Raw genomic sequence first — 17,043 nt, forward strand, 5'->3', positions numbered from 1 at the left:
AACCCAGAAGATGGTACAGCGTGTGATCGGGAAAGGTTTCTAAAACGCACCTCATTTCTCCTCTCCTTGTGCTCGGGTTCGCCATTCCAGCCGCGTTACTAGCAATCTCCTTACTTGGAGAATCAGCACCTGGAACCTCCTGTTTGTTTCATACAGGTTGCAATTTGTCCTGAGGATGAACGGGAAGACGGGGAACCAATGAGAGACTAGCTCTAGGTGTTGGGACAGGCACAGGTCACTCTATTTCCCCATCAGGAAGAAGAATGAAGCACAGGCTCAGCCTGCCCCCCGGAACCAGAATAGGGCCTGAAGCAATCCTGCGCTTTTGCGGCCAGCTCCCAAAAAAGCGAGTTGACAAATGGAGCTCAGGGCCACTGCAATTCACAAACCTGCAGAGTTATCAATGATAACTCTCGTCCACAAATATATTGAGGGAAGGCAACGAAGAGGATTTGAAAGCAAGGCAGAATTGCAGGAAACAGATTTCAGGAGGTAGATTCGACTCGCCTTTAAAGCACATGAAAAGCAGCAAAACGTTGACAATGATGCCCTTGGTCAAAAAGGGCGTATGCGTTTTTTCCTGAATATATTCAGGAAAAAACGCATACGCCCTTTTTGGCCAACCAAGCAAGCCGGAAGTGCAAATCAGCACTACAAAGAAGTCTCGCTTGCCATCGGTGAAAAGGGCCATGCTGCCAAAAGTGTAAACAACAGAAATTCAGGACAGGCCATGGAGACATGGGAGCCTTGCTACGCTGATGGGCAGGATGCCAATTGCCAACAGCCACTCTGGAGAAGTGTACGGTGTGTCCTGAAACATGTAATAAACACAGCTTACAGAGCATAGGGCACTTCCACTCATGGGCGTATAAATTGGGAAAACTAAAAATCAACAAGACACAGGCACCCCAAAGTTTCGGGCTGCTCTGTGTACAAGAACCTCCACTTAGGTACACCTTAAACATGCCAGGAAAGAGAAAAATGGATAAAGAAGTTGTGGTACTTAGGCACAATGGAATATCACTCAGCCATGAAATCAATGTCATAAGGCTAGTAGCAGCATGATGAGTGCATTTAGGGACGAGGATTCTAAGTGAAATAAGTCACACAGAAAAAGACTCTTATCCTAAGATATCACTTATAGAGGGCATGTCAAAATCGCTACACTTGAACTGAATTACAAAACAGAACAGAGTCACATATTTAGAAGACACACTATGGCTGCTTAACGGGAAAGGTGAGGTGGGGTGATGCATAAAACAAGGGTTTGAAATTAGCTCACATACCGTTCCATAAGCCAAATATGTAACAGACAAGACCTCCTCCCTGCTCAGTGAACTGGACTCAACACCACCAATTCACCGCACAAGAATATATCTGAAGAGCAAAAATCTTAAAACCTATGTATTGATATCTCTCTGGAGTTGAATCAAGAGGGTGTAAAGCGGCATAAACACAGCAGGGAAAAGCAGCTCAACCCCATTATCAAAATAAATTACTTAAAATGAACGCCATAAAACAAAGACAGTGAAAGAGAGAGAAATTCTTACAAATCCGTTCGGAGGCTCTGATGCAACCTGGATTGACCATATCTAGACCCACAGCTGGATGAGACATAAGGCTGGACACTCTTGGGGCTGAGAGGTTTGGTGAGGTTGGGTGAGGAAACGCAGACCCTTTAAAGTAATACCGCGGGGTACCCACCCCATGGGTCCCAAATCTCCAGGTTCAAGGGCATCTTCCTACATTGAAAACGTGCATGGGAAACCCAGAAGATGGTACAGCGTGTGATCGGGAAAGGTTTCTAAAACGCACCTCATTTCTCCTCTCCTTGTGCTCGGGTTCGCCATTCCAGCCGCTTTACTAACAATCTCCCTACTTGGAGAATCAGCACCTTGAAGCTCCTGTTTGTTTCGTACAGGTTGCAATTTGTCCTGAGGATGAACGGGAAGAGGGGGAACCAACGAGAGACTAGCTCTAGGTGTTGGGACAGGCACAGGTCACTCTATTTCCCCATCAGGAAGAAGAATGAAGCACAGGCTCAGCCTGCCCCCCGGAACCAGAATAGGGCCTGAAGCAATCCTGCGCTTTTGCGGCCAGCTCCCAAAAAAGTTAGTTGACAAATGGAGCTCAGGGCCACTGCAATTCACAAACCTGCAGAGTTATCAATGATAACTCTCGTCCACAAATATATTGAGGGAAGGCAACGAAGAGGATTTGAAAGCAAGGCAGAATTGCAGGAAACAGATTTCAGGAGGTAGATTCGACTCGCCTTTAAAGCACATGAAAAGCGGCAAAACGTTGACAATGATGCCCTTGGCCAAAAAGGGCGTATGCGTTTTTTCCTGAATATATTCAGGAAAAAACGCATACGCCCTTTTTGGCCAACCAAGCAAGCCGGAAGTGCAAATCAGCACTACAAAGAAGTCTCGCTTGCCATCGGTCAAAAGGGCCATGCTGCCAAAAGTGTAAACAACAGAAATTCAGGACAGGCCATGGAGACATGGGAGCCTTGCTACGCTGATGGGCAGGATGCCAATTGCCAACAGCCACTCTGGAGAAGTGTACGGTGTGTCCTGAAACATGTAATAAACACAGCTTACAGAGCATAGGGCACTTCCACTCATGGGCGTATAAATTGGGAAAACTACAAATCAACAAGACACAGGCAACCCAAAGTTTCGGGCTGCTCTGTGTACAAGAACCTCCACTTAGGTACACCTTAAACATGCCAGGAAAGAGAAAAATGGATAAAGAAGTTGTGGTACTTAGGCACAATGGAATATCACTCAGCCATGAAATCAATGTCATAAGGCTAGTAGCAGCATGATGAGTGGATTTAGGGACGAGGATTCTAAGTGAAATAAGTCACACAGAAAAAGACACTTATCCTAAGATATCACTTATAGAGGGCATGTCAAAATCACTACACTTGAACTGAATTACAAAACAGAACAGAGTCACATATTTAGAAGACACACTATGGCTGCTTAACGGGAAAGGTGAGGTGGGGTGATGCATAAAACAAGGGTTTGAAATTAGCTCCCATACCGTTCCATAAGCCAAATATGTAACAGACAAGACCTCCTCCCTGCTCAGTGAACTGGACTCAACACCCCCTATTCACCGCACAAGAATATATCTGACTAGCAAGAATCTTAAAACCTATGTATTGATATCTCTCTGGAGTTGAATCAAGAGGGTGTAAAGCGGCATAAACACAGCAGGGAAAAGCAGCTCAACCCCATTATCAAAATAAATTACTTAAAATGAACGCCATAAAACAAAGACAGTGAAAGAGAGAGAAATTCTTACAAAATCCGTTCGGAGACTCTGATGCAACCTGGATTGACCATATCTAGACCCACAGCTGGATGAGACATAAGGCTGGACACTCTTGGGGCTGAGAGGTTTGGTGAGGTTGGGTGAGGAAACGCAGACCCTTTAAAGTAATACCGCGGGGTACCCACCCCATGGGTCCCAAATCTCCAGGTTCAAGGGCATCTTCCTACATTGAAAACGTGCATGGGAAACCCAGAAGATGGTACAGCGTGTGATCGGGAAAGGTTTCTAAAACGCACCTCATTTCTCCTCTCCTTGTGCTCGGGTTCGCCATTCCAGCCGCGTTACTAGCAATCTCCTTACTTGGAGAATCAGCACCTGGAACCTCCTGTTTGTTTCATACAGGTTGCAATTTGTCCTGAGGATGAACGGGAAGACGGGGAACCAATGAGAGACTAGCTCTAGGTGTTGGGACAGGCACAGGTCACTCTATTTCCCCATCAGGAAGAAGAATGAAGCACAGGCTCAGCCTGCCCCCCGGAACCAGAATAGGGCCTGAAGCAATCCTGCGCTTTTGCGGCCAGCTCCCAAAAAAGCGAGTTGACAAATGGAGCTCAGGGCCACTGCAATTCACAAACCTGCAGAGTTATCAATGATAACTCTCGTCCACAAATATATTGAGGGAAGGCAACGAAGAGGATTTGAAAGCAAGGCAGAATTGCAGGAAACAGATTTCAGGAGGTAGATTCGACTCGCCTTTAAAGCACATGAAAAGCAGCAAAACGTTGACAATGATGCCCTTGGCCAAAAAGGGCGTATGCGTTTTTTCCTGAATATATTCAGGAAAAAACGCATACGCCCTTTTTGGCCAACCAAGCAAGCCGGAAGTGCAAATCAGCACTACAAAGAAGTCTCGCTTGCCATCGGTGAAAAGGGCCATGCTGCCAAAAGTGTAAACAACAGAAATTTAGGACAGGCCATGGAGACATGGGAGCCTTGCTACGCTGATGGGCAGGATGCCAATTGCCAACAGCCACTCTGGAGAAGTGTACGGTGTGTCCTGAAACATGTAATAAACACAGCTTACAGAGCATAGGGCACTTCCACTCATGGGCGTATAAATTGGGAAAACTAAAAATCAACAAGACACAGGCACCCCAAAGTTTCGGGCTGCTCTGTGTACAAGAACCTCCACTTAGGTACACCTTAAACATGCCAGGAAAGAGAAAAATGGATAAAGAAGTTGTGGTACTTAGGCACAATGGAATATCACTCAGCCATGAAATCAATGTCATAAGGCTAGTAGCAGCATGATGAGTGCATTTAGGGACGAGGATTCTAAGTGAAATAAGTCACACAGAAAAAGACTCTTATCCTAAGATATCACTTATAGAGGGCATGTCAAAATCGCTACACTTGAACTGAATTACAAAACAGAACAGAGTCACATATTTAGAAGACACACTATGGCTGCTTAACGGGAAAGGTGAGGTGGGGTGATGCATAAAACAAGGGTTTGAAATTAGCTCACATACCGTTCCATAAGCCAAATATGTAACAGACAAGACCTCCTCCCTGCTCAGTGAACTGGACTCAACACCACCAATTCACCGCACAAGAATATATCTGAAGAGCAAAAATCTTAAAACCTATGTATTGATATCTCTCTGGAGTTGAATCAAGAGGGTGTAAAGCGGCATAAACACAGCAGGGAAAAGCAGCTCAACCCCATTATCAAAATAAATTACTTAAAATGAACGCCATAAAACAAAGACAGTGAAAGAGAGAGAAATTCTTACAAATCCGTTCGGAGGCTCTGATGCAACCTGGATTGACCATATCTAGACCCACAGCTGGATGAGACATAAGGCTGGACACTCTTGGGGCTGAGAGGTTTGGTGAGGTTGGGTGAGGAAACGCAGACCCTTTAAAGTAATACCGCGGGGTACCCACCCCATGGGTCCCAAATCTCCAGGTTCAAGGGCATCTTCCTACATTGAAAACGTGCATGGGAAACCCAGAAGATGGTACAGCGTGTGATCGGGAAAGGTTTCTAAAACGCACCTCATTTCTCCTCTCCTTGTGCTCGGGTTCGCCATTCCAGCCGCTTTACTAACAATCTCCCTACTTGGAGAATCAGCACCTTGAAGCTCCTGTTTGTTTCGTACAGGTTGCAATTTGTCCTGAGGATGAACGGGAAGAGGGGGAACCAACGAGAGACTAGCTCTAGGTGTTGGGACAGGCACAGGTCACTCTATTTCCCCATCAGGAAGAAGAATGAAGCACAGGCTCAGCCTGCCCCCCGGAACCAGAATAGGGCCTGAAGCAATCCTGCGCTTTTGCGGCCAGCTCCCAAAAAAGTTAGTTGACAAATGGAGCTCAGGGCCACTGCAATTCACAAACCTGCAGAGTTATCAATGATAACTCTCGTCCACAAATATATTGAGGGAAGGCAACGAAGAGGATTTGAAAGCAAGGCAGAATTGCAGGAAACAGATTTCAGGAGGTAGATTCGACTCGCCTTTAAAGCACATGAAAAGCGGCAAAACGTTGACAATGATGCCCTTGGCCAAAAAGGGCGTATGCGTTTTTTCCTGAATATATTCAGGAAAAAACGCATACGCCCTTTTTGGCCAACCAAGCAAGCCGGAAGTGCAAATCAGCACTACAAAGAAGTCTCGCTTGCCATCGGTCAAAAGGGCCATGCTGCCAAAAGTGTAAACAACAGAAATTCAGGACAGGCCATGGAGACATGGGAGCCTTGCTACGCTGATGGGCAGGATGCCAATTGCCAACAGCCACTCTGGAGAAGTGTACGGTGTGTCCTGAAACATGTAATAAACACAGCTTACAGAGCATAGGGCACTTCCACTCATGGGCGTATAAATTGGGAAAACTACAAATCAACAAGACACAGGCAACCCAAAGTTTCGGGCTGCTCTGTGTACAAGAACCTCCACTTAGGTACACCTTAAACATGCCAGGAAAGAGAAAAATGGATAAAGAAGTTGTGGTACTTAGGCACAATGGAATATCACTCAGCCATGAAATCAATGTCATAAGGCTAGTAGCAGCATGATGAGTGGATTTAGGGACGAGGATTCTAAGTGCAATAAGTCACACAGAAAAAGACACTTATCCTAAGATATCACTTATAGAGGGCATGTCAAAATCGCTACACTTGAACTGAATTACAAAACAGAACAGAGTCACATATTTAGAAGACACACTATGGCTGCTTAACGGGAAAGGTGAGGTGGGGTGATGCATAAAACAAGGGTTTGAAATTAGCTCCCATACCGTTCCATAAGCCAAATATGTAACAGACAAGACCTCCTCCCTGCTCAGTGAACTGGACTCAACACCCCCTATTCACCGCACAAGAATATATCTGACTAGCAAGAATCTTAAAACCTATGTATTGATATCTCTCTGGAGTTGAATCAAGAGGGTGTAAAGCGGCATAAACACAGCAGGGAAAAGCAGCTCAACCCCATTATCAAAATAAATTACTTAAAATGAACGCCATAAAACAAAGACAGTGAAAGAGAGAGAAATTCTTACAAAATCCGTTCGGAGGCTCTGATGCAACCTGGATTGACCATATCTAGACCCACAGCTGGATGAGACATAAGGCTGGACACTCTTGGGGCTGAGAGGTTTGGTGAGGTTGGGTGAGGAAACGCAGACCCTTTAAAGTAATACCGGGGGGTACCCACCCTATGGGTCCCAAATCTCCAGGTTCAAGGGCATCTTCCTACATTGAAAACGTGCATGGGAAACCCAGAAGATGGTACAGCGTGTGATCGGGAAAGGTTTCTAAAACGCACCTCATTTCTCCTCTCCTTGTGCTCGGGTTCGCCATTGCAGCCGCTTTACTAACAATCTCCCTACTTGGAGAATCAGCACCTTGAAGCTCCTGTTTGTTTCGTACAGGTTGCAATTTGTCCTGAGGATGAACGGGAAGAGGGGGAACCAACGAGAGACTAGCTCTAGGTGTTGGGACAGGCACAGGTCACTCTATTTCCCCATCAGGAAGAAGAATGAAGCACAGGCTCAGCCTGTCCTCCGGAACCAGAATAGGGCCTGAAGCAATCCTGCGCTTTTGCGGCCAGCTCCCAAAAAAGCGAGTTGACAAATGGAGCTCAGGGCCACTGCAATTCACAAACCTGCAGAGTTATCAATGATAACTCTCGTCCACAAATATATTGAGGGAAGGCAACGAAGAGGATTTGAAAGCAAGGCAGAATTGCAGGAAACAGATTTCAGGAGGTAGATTCGACTCGCCTTTAAAGCACATGAAAAGCGGCAAAACGTTGACAATGATGCCCTTGGCCAAAAAGGGCGTATGCGTTTTTTCCTGAATATATTCAGGAAAAAACGCATACGCCCTTTTTGGCCAACCAAGCAAGCCGGAAGTGCAAATCAGCACTACAAAGAAGTCTCGCTTGCCATCGGTCAAAAGGGCCATGCTGCCAAAAGTGTAAAAACCAGAAATTCATGACAGGCCATGGAGACATGGGAGCCTTGCTACGCTGATGGGCAGGATGCCAATTGCCAACAGCCACTCTGGAAAAGTGTACGGTGTGTCCTGAAACATGTAATAAACACAGCTTACAGAGCATAGGGCACTTCCACTCATGGGCGTATAAATTGGGAAAACTACAAATCAACAAGACACAGGCACCCCAAAGTTTCGGGCTGCTCTGTGTACAAGAACCTCCACTTAGGTACACGTTAAACATGCCAGGAAAGAGAAAAATGGATAAAGAAGTTGTGGTACTTAGGCACAATGGAATATCACTCAGCCATGAAATCAATGTCATAAGGCTAGTAGCAGCATGATGAGTGGATTTAGGGACGAGGATTCTAAGTGAAATAAGTCACACAGAAAAAGACTCTTATCCTAAGATATCACTTATAGAGGGCATGTCAAAATCGCTACACTTGAACTGAATTACAAAACAGAACAGAGTCACATATTTAGAAGACACACTATGGCTGCTTAACGGGAAAGGTGAGGTGGGGTGATGCATAAAACAAGGGTTTGAAATTAGCTCACATACCGTTCCATAAGCCAAATATGTAACAGACAAGACCTCCTCCCTGCTCAGTGAACTGGACTCAACACCACCAATTCACCGCACAAGAATATATCTGACTAGCAAGAATCTTAAAACCTATGTATTGATATCTCTCTGGAGTTGAATCAAGAGGGTGTAAAGCGGCATAAACACAGCAGGGAAAAGCAGCTCAACCCCATTATCAAAATAAATTACTTAAAATGAACGCCATAAAACAAAGTCAGTGAAAGAGAGAGAAATTCTTACAAAATCCGTTCGGATGCTCTGATGCAACCTGGATTGACCATATCTAGACCCACAGCTGGATGAGACATAAGGCTGGACACTCTTGGGGCTGAGAGGTTTGGTGAGGTTGGGTGAGGAAACGCAGACCCTTTAAAGTAATACCGGGGGGTACCCACCCCATGGGTCCCAAATCTCCAGGTTCAAGGGCATCTTCCTACATCGAAAACATGCCTGGGAAACCCAGAAGATGGTACAGCGTGTGATCGGGAAAGGTTTCTAAAACGCACCTCATTTCTCCTCTCCTTGTGCTCGGGTTCGCCATTCCAGCCGCTTTACTAACAATCTCCCTACTTGGAGAATCAGCACCTGGAACCTCCTGTTTGTTTCGTACAGGTTGCAATTTGTCCTGAGGATGAACGGGAAGAGGGGGAACCAACGAGAGACTAGCTCTAGGTGTTGGGACAGGCACAGGTCACTCTATTTCCCCATCAGGAAGAAGAATGAAGCACAGGCTCAGCCTGCCCCCTGGAACCAGAATAGGGCCTGAAGCAATCCTGCGCTTTTGCGGCCAGCTCCCAAAAAAGCGAGTTGACAAATGGAGCTCAGGGCCACTGCAATTCACAAACCTGCAGAGTTATAAATGATAACTCTCATCCACAAATATATTGAGGGAAGGCAACGAAGAGGATTTGAAAGCAAGGCAGAATTGCAGGAAACAGATTTCAGGAGGTAGATTCGACTCGCCTTTAAAGCACATGAAAAGCAGCAAAACGTTGACAATGATGCCCTTGGCCAAAAAGGGCGTATGCGTTTTTTCCTGAATATATTCAGGAAAAAACGCATACGCCCTTTTTGGCCAACCAAGCAAGCCGGAAGTGCAAATCAGCACTACAAAGAAGTCTCCCTTTCAATCGGTCAAAAGGGCCATGATGCAAAAAGTGTAAAAACCAGAAATGCAGGACAGGCCATGGAGACATGGGAGCCTTGCTACGCTGATAGGCGGGATGCCAATTGCCAACAGCCACTCTGGAGAAGTGTACGGTGTGTCCTGAAACATGTAATAAACACAGCTTACAGAGCATAGGGCACTTCCACTCATGGGCGTATAAATTGGGAAAACTAAAAATCAACAAGACACAGGCACCCCAAAGTTTCGGGCTGCTCTGTGTACAAGAACCTCCACTTAGGTACACCTTAAACATGCCAGGAAAGAGAAAAATGGATAAAGAAGTTGTGGTACTTAGGCACAATGGAATATCACTCAGCCATGAAATCAATGTCATAAGGCTAGTAGCAGCATGATGAGTGGATTTAGGGACGAGGATTCTAAGTGAAATAAGTCACACAGAAAAAGACACTTATCCTAAGATATCACTTATAGAGGGCATGTCAAAATCGCTACACTTGAACTGAATTACAAAACAGAACAGAGTCACACATTTAGAAGACACACTATGGCTGCGTAACGGGAAAGGTGAGGTGGGGTGATGCATAAAACAAGGGTTTGAAATTAGCTCCCATACCGTTCCATAAGCCAAATATGTAACAGACAAGACCTCCTCCCTGCTCAGTGAACTGGACTCAACACCCCCTATTCACCGCACAAGAATATATCTGACTAGCAAGAATCTTAAAACCTATGTATTGATATCTCTCTGGAGTTGAATCAAGAGGGTGTAAAGCGGCATAAACACAGCAGGGAAAAGCAGCTCAACCCCATTATCAAAATAAATTACTTAAAATGAACGCCATAAAACAAAGACAGTGAAAGAGAGAGAAATTCTTACAAAATCCGTTCGGAGGCTCTGATGCAACCTGGATTGACCATATCTAGACCCACAGCTGGATGAGACATAAGGCTGGACACTCTTGGGGCTGAGAGGTTTGGTGAGATTGGGTGAGGAAACGCAGACCCTTTAAAGTAATACCGCGGGGTACCCACCCCATGGGTCCCAAATCTCCAGGTTCAAGGGCATCTTCCTACATTGAAAACGTGCATGGGAAACCCAGAAGATGGTACAGCGTGTGATCGGGAAAGGTTTCTAAAACGCACCTCATTTCTCCTCTCCTTGTGCTCGGGTTCGCCATTGCAGCCGCTTTACTAACAATCTCCCTACTTGGAGAATCAGCACCTTGAAGCTCCTGTTTGTTTCGTACAGGTTGCAATTTGTCCTGAGGATGAACGGGAAGAGGGGGAACCAACGAGAGACTAGCTCTAGGTGTTGGGACAGGCACAGGTCACTCTATTTCCCCATCAGGAAGAAGAATGAAGCACAGGCTCAGCCTGCCCCCCGGAACCAGAATAGGGCCTGAAGCAATCCTGCGCTTTTGCGGCCAGCTCCCAAAAAAGCGAGTTGACAAATGGAGCTCAGGGCCACTGCAATTCACAAACCTGCAGAGTTATCAATGATAACTCTCGTCCACAAATATATTGAGGGAAGGCAACGAAGAGGATTTGAAAGCAAGGCAGAATTGCAGGAAACAGATTTCAGGAGGTAGATTCGACTCGCCTTTAAAGCACATGAAAAGCAGCAAAACGTTGACAATGATGCCCTTGGCCAAAAAGGGCGTATGCGTTTTTTCCTGAATATATTCAGGAAAAAACGCATACGCCCTTTTTGGCCAACCAAGCAAGCCGGAAGTGCAAATCAGCACTACAAAGAAGTCTCGCTTGCCATCGGTCAAAAGGGCCACGCTGCAAAAAGAGTAAACACCAGAAATGCAGGACAGGCCATGGAGACATGGGAGACTTGCTAGGCTGAGGGGTGGGATGTCAATTGCCAACAGCCACTCTGGAGAAGTGTACGGTGTGTCCTGAAACATGTAATAAACACAGCTTACAGAGCATAGGGCACTTCCACTCATGGGCGTATAAATTGGGAAAACTAAAAATCAACAAGACACAGGCACCCCAAAGTTTCGGGCTGCTCTGTGTACAAGAACCTCCACTTAGGTACACCTTAAACATGCCAGGAAAGAGAAAAATGGATAAAGAAGTTGTGGTACTTAGGCACAATGGAATATCACTCAGCCATGAAATCAATGTCATAAGGCTAGTAGCAGCATGATGAGTGGATTTAGGGACGAGGATTCTAAGTGAAATAAGTCACACAGAAAAAGACACTTATCCTAAGATATCACTTATAGAGGGCATGTCAAAATCGCTACACTTGAACTGAATTACAAAACAGAACAGAGTCACATATTTAGAAGACACACTATGGCTGCTTAACGGGAAAGGTGAGGTGGGGTGATGCATAAAACAAGGGTTTGAAATTAGCTCCCATACCGTTCCATAAGCCAAATATGTAACAGACAAGACCTCCTCCCTGCTCAGTGAACTGGACTCAACACCCCCTATTCACCGCACAAGAATATATCTGACTAGCAAGAATCTTAAAACCTATGTATTGATATCTCTCTGGAGTTGAATCAAGAGGGTGTAAAGCGGCATAAACACAGCAGGGAAAAGCAGCTCAACCTCATTATCAAAATAAATTACTTAAAATGAACGCCATAAAACAAAGACAGTGAAAGAGAGAGAAATTCTTACAAAATCCGTTCGGAGGCTCTGATGCAACCTGGATTGACCATATCTAGACCCACAGCTGGATGAGACATAAGGCTGGACACTCTTGGGGCTGAGAGGTTTGGTGAGGTTGGGTGAGGAAACGCAGACCCTTTAAAGTAATACCGCGGGGTACCCACCCCATGGGTCCCAAATCTCCAGGTTCAAGGGCATCTTCCTACATTGAAAACGTGCATGGGAAACCCAGAAGATGGTACAGCGTGTGATCGGGAAAGGTTTCTAAAACGCACCTCATTTCTCCTCTCCTTGTACTCGGGTTCGCCATTACAGCCGCTTTACTAACAATCTCCCTACTTGGAGAATCAGCACCTTGAAGCTCCTGTTTGTTTCGTACAGGTTGCAATTTGTCCTGAGGATGAACGGGAAGAGGGGGAACCAACGAGAGACTAGCTCTAGGTGTTGGGACAGGCACAGGTCACTCTATTTCCCCATCAGGAAGAAGAATGAAGCACAGGCTCAGCCTGTCCTCCGGAACCAGAATAGGGCCTGAAGCAATCCTGCGCTTTTGCGGCCAGCTCCCAAAAAAGCGAGTTGACAAATGGAGCTCAGGGCCACTGCAATTCACAAACCTGCAGAGTTATCAATGATAACTCTCGTCCACAAATATATTGAGGGAAGGCAACGAAGAGGATTTGAAAGCAAGGCAGAATTGCAGGAAACAGATTTCAGGAGGTAGATTCGACTCGCCTTTAAAGCACATGAAAAGCGGCAAAACGTTGACAATGATGCCCTTGGCCAAAAAGGGCGTATGCGTTTTTTCCTGAATATATTCAGGAAAAAACGCATACGCCCTTTTTGGCCAACCAAGCAAGCCGGAAGTGCAAATCAGCACTACAAAGAAGTCTCGCTTGCCATCGGTCAAAAGGGCCATGCTGCCAAAAGTGTAAACAACAGAAATTCAGGACAGGCCATGGAGACATGGGAGCCTTGCTACGCTGATGGGCAGGATGCCAATTGCCAACAGCCACTCTGGAGAAGTGTACGGTGTGTCCTGAAACATGTAATAAACACAGCTTACAGAGCATAGGGCACTTCCACTCATGGGCGTATAAATTGGGAAAACTACAAATCAACAAGACACAGGCACCCCAAAGTTTCGGGCTGCTCTGTGTACAAGAACCTCCACTTAGGTACACCTTAAACATGCCAGGAAAGAGAAAAATGGATAAAGAAGTTGTGGTACTTAGGCACAATGGAATATCACTCAGCCATGAAATCAATGTCATAAGGCTAGTAGCAGCATGATGAGTGGATTTAGGGACGAGGATTCTAAGTGAAATAAGTCACACAGAAAAAGACACTTATCCTAAGATATCACTTATAGAGGGCATGTCAAAATCGCTACACTTGAACTGAATTACAAAACAGAACAGAGTCACACATTTAGAAGACACACTATGGCTGCGTAACGGGAAAGGTGAGGTGGGGTGATGCATAAAACAAGGGTTTGAAATTAGCTCCCATACCGTTCCATAAGCCAAATATGTAACAGACAAGACCTCCTCCCTGCTCAGTGAACTGGACTCAACACCCCCTATTCACCGCACAAGAATATATCTGACTAGCAAGAATCTTAAAACCTATGTATTGATATCTCTCTGGAGTTGAATCAAGAGGGTGTAAAGCGGCATAAACACAGCAGGGAAAAGCAGCTCAACCCCATTATCAAAATAAATTACTTAAAATGAACGCCATAAAACAAAGACAGTGAAAGAGAGAGAAATTCTTACAAATCCGTTCGGAGGCTCTGATGCAACCTGGATTGACCATATCTAGACCCACAGCTGGATGAGACATAAGGCTGGACACTCTTGGGGCTGAGAGGTTTGGTGAGGTTGGGTGAGGAAACGCAGACCCTTTAAAGTAATACCGCGGGGTACCCACCCCATGGGTCCCAAATCTCCAGGTTCAAGGGCATCTTCCTACATTGAAAACGTGCATGGGAAACCCAGAAGATGGTACAGCGTGTGATCGGGAAAGGTTTCTAAAACGCACCTCATTTCTCCTCTCCTTGTGCTCGGGTTCGCCATTCCAGCCGCTTTACTAACAATCTCCCTACTTGGAGAATCAGCACCTTGAAGCTCCTGTTTGTTTCGTACAGGTTGCAATTTGTCCTGAGGATGAACGGGAAGAGGGGGAACCAACGAGAGACTAGCTCTAGGTGTTGGGACAGGCACAGGTCACTCTATTTCCCCATCAGGAAGAAGAATGAAGCACAGGCTCAGCCTGCCCCCCGGAACCAGAATAGGGCCTGAAGCAATCCTGCGCTTTTGCGGCCATCTCCCAAAAAAGCGAGTTGACAAATGGAGCTCAGGGCCACTGCAATTCACAAACCTGCAGAGTTATAAATGATAACTCTCGTCCACAAATATATTGAGGGAAGGCAACGAAGAGGATTTGAAAGCAAGGCAGAATTGCAGGAAACAGATTTCAGGAGGTAGATTCGACTCGCCTTTAAAGCACATGAAAAGCGGCAAAACGTTGACAATGATGCCCTTGGCCAAAAAGGGCGTATGCGTTTTTTCCTGAATATATTCAGGAAAAAACGCGTACGCCCTTTTTGGCCAACCAAGCAAGCCGGAAGTGCAAATCAGCACTACAAAGAAGTCTCGCTTGCCATCGGTCAAAAGGGCCACGCTGCAAAAAGAGTAAACACCAGAAATGCAGGACAGGCCATGGAGACATGGGAGACTTGCTAGGCTGAGGGGTGGGATGTCAATTGCCAACAGCCACTCTGGAGAAGTGTACGGTGTGTCCTGAAACATGTAATAAACACAGCTTACAGAGCATAGGGCACTTCCACTCATGGGCGTATAAATTGGGAAAACTAAAAATCAACAAGACACAGGCACCCCAAAGTTTCGGGCTGCTCTGTGTACAAGAACCTCCACTTAGGTACACCTTAAACATGCCAGGAAAGAGAAAAATGGATAAAGAAGTTGTGGTACTTAGGCACAATGGAATATCACTCAGCCATGAAATCAATGTCATAAGGCTAGTAGCAGCATGATGAGTGCATTTAGGGACGAGGATTCTAAGTGAAATAAGTCACACAGAAAAAGACACTTATCCTAAGATATCACTTATAGAGGGCATGTCAAAATCGCTACACTTGAAGTGAATTACAAAACAGAACAGAGTCACATATTTAGAAGACACACTATGGCTGCTTAACGGGAAAGGTGAGGTGGGGTGATGCATAAAACAAGGGTTTGAAATTAGCTCCCATACCGTTCCATAAGCCAAATATGTAACAGACAAGACCTCCTCCCTGCTCAGTGAACTGGACTCAACACCCCCTATTCACCGCACAAGAATATATCTGACTAGCAAGAATCTTAAAACCTATGTATTGATATCTCTCTGGAGTTGAATCAAGAGGGTGTAAAGCGGCATAAACACAGCAGGGAAAAGCAGCTCAACCCCATTATCAAAATAAATTACTTAAAATGAACGCCATAAAACAAAGACAGTGAAAGAGAGAGAAATTCTTACAAAATCCGTTCGGAGGCTCTGATGCAACCTGGATTGACCATATCTAGACCCACAGCTGGATGAGACATAAGGCTGGACACTCTTGGGGCTGAGAGGTTTGGTGAGGTTGGGTGAGGAAACGCAGACCCTTTAAAGTAATACCGCGGGGTACCCACCCCATGGGTCCCAAATCTCCAGGTTCAAGGGCATCTTCCTACATTGAAAACGTGCATGGGAAACCCAGAAAATGGTACAGCGTGTGATCGGGAAAGGTTTCTAAAACGCACCTCATTTCTCCTCTCCTTGTGCTCGGGTTCGCCATTGGAGCCGCTTTACTAACAATCTCCCTACTTGGAGAATCAGCACCTTGAAGCTCCTGTTTGTTTCGTACAGGTTGCAATTTGTCCTGAGGATGAACGGGAAGAGGGGGAACCAACGAGAGACTAGCTCTAGGTGTTGGGACAGGCACAGGTCACTCTATTTCCCCATCAGGAAGAAGAATGAAGCACAGGCTCAGCCTGCCCCCCGGAACCAGAATAGGGCCTGAAGCAATCCTGCGCTTTTGCGGCCAGCTCCCAAAAAAGTTAGTTGACAAATGGAGCTCAGGGCCACTGCAATTCACAAACCTGCAGAGTTATCAATGATAACTCTCGTCCACAAATATATTGAGGGAAGGCAATGAAGAGGATTTGAAAGCAAGGCAGAATTGCAGGAAACAGATTTCAGGAGGTAGATTCGACTCGCCTTTAAAGCACATGAAAAGCGGCAAAACGTTGACAATGATGCCCTTGGCCAAAAAGGGCGTATGCGTTTTTTCCTGAATATATTCAGGAAAAAACGCATACGCCCTTTTTGGCCAACCAAGCAAGCCGGAAGTGCAAATCAGCACTACAAAGAAGTCTCGCTTGCCATCGGTCAAAAGGGCCATGCTGCCAAAAGTGTAAACAACAGAAATTCAGGACAGGCCATGGAGACATGGGAGCCTTGCTACGCTGATGGGCAGGATGCCAATTGCCAACAGCCACTCTGGAGAAGTGTACGGTGTGTCCTGAAACATGTAATAAACACAGCTTACAGAGCATAGGGCACTTCCACTCATGGGCGTATAAATTGGGAAAACTACAAATCAACAAGACACAGGCACCCCAAAGTTTCGGGCTGCTCTGTGTACAAGAACCTCCACTTAGGTACACCTTAAACATGCCAGGAAAGAGAAAAATGGATAAAGAAGTTGTGGTACTTAGGCACAATGGAATATCACTCAGCCATGAAATCAATGTCATAAGGCTAGTAGCAGCATGATGAGTGCATTTAGGGACGAGGATTCTAAGTGAAATAAGTCACACAGAAAAAGACACTTATCCTAAGATATCACTTATAGAGTGCATG

Source organism: Eubalaena glacialis, chromosome 1 (assembly GCF_028564815.1).
Source record: "Eubalaena glacialis isolate mEubGla1 chromosome 1, mEubGla1.1.hap2.+ XY, whole genome shotgun sequence".
In the NCBI taxonomy this organism is placed as follows: domain Eukaryota; kingdom Metazoa; phylum Chordata; class Mammalia; order Artiodactyla; family Balaenidae; genus Eubalaena; species Eubalaena glacialis.